This window comes from Ipomoea triloba, chromosome 3 (assembly GCF_003576645.1).
Source record: "Ipomoea triloba cultivar NCNSP0323 chromosome 3, ASM357664v1".
Lineage (NCBI taxonomy): Eukaryota > Viridiplantae > Streptophyta > Magnoliopsida > Solanales > Convolvulaceae > Ipomoea > Ipomoea triloba.
Window position 1 is genome coordinate 28,947,425 of NC_044918.1, and position 705 is coordinate 28,948,129.

Consider the following 705-nt stretch of genomic DNA (forward strand, 5'->3'; position numbering starts at 1 on the left):
CCCCCCCCCCCCACCCCCACAAACAAATTAAAATTGAAACAAAAAAGCAAACATCTGAAGTGGAGAACGGAATAAACATCTGAAGACTCCCAAGATTTTCAGAACCTTGAATGATATAACCAAGCATTTTGTGTCTAAGAAAACAGAATATATTAAGATTTTTTCTTATGCTCATACCAATACGCATTTTAACATGGTGAAGGATGATGCCAAAATGGAGAGTTCTAACATATAATCCCATACATAAATGGTCAATCCGTCAATGACATCAAAAGATGGAGAGTTCTAACATATGAAGCAAATGGCTGAAGTGGGAATCAACATCCAAAGACTTTCAAGATTTTCAGAACCCCGAATGATAGCCAAGCATTGTGTCTAAGAAAATGGAATATAGCAAGCTTTTTTTTTCTTATGCTGATACCATTGCACACTTTAAAATGGTGAAAGGTGGATGCCATAATTCCCATAACGAAGAGTTCTAATACCAACACGATCACCACATCAAAAGATGGTTTCACATGTTAGAAAACAAATGCCAACTCTTGCAGGGCCTTGTTAAATAAATGAAGTTATATTGAAAATGCAGTCATCAAAATTCAGGTAACATCAAGAAATTGCTTAGGGTCAGAAATCACTGAAGTACTGAACATAAATACTCCAGCTCATTTCCCTTATAAACTCTTCTATTTTTGTTCTCCTATTTTA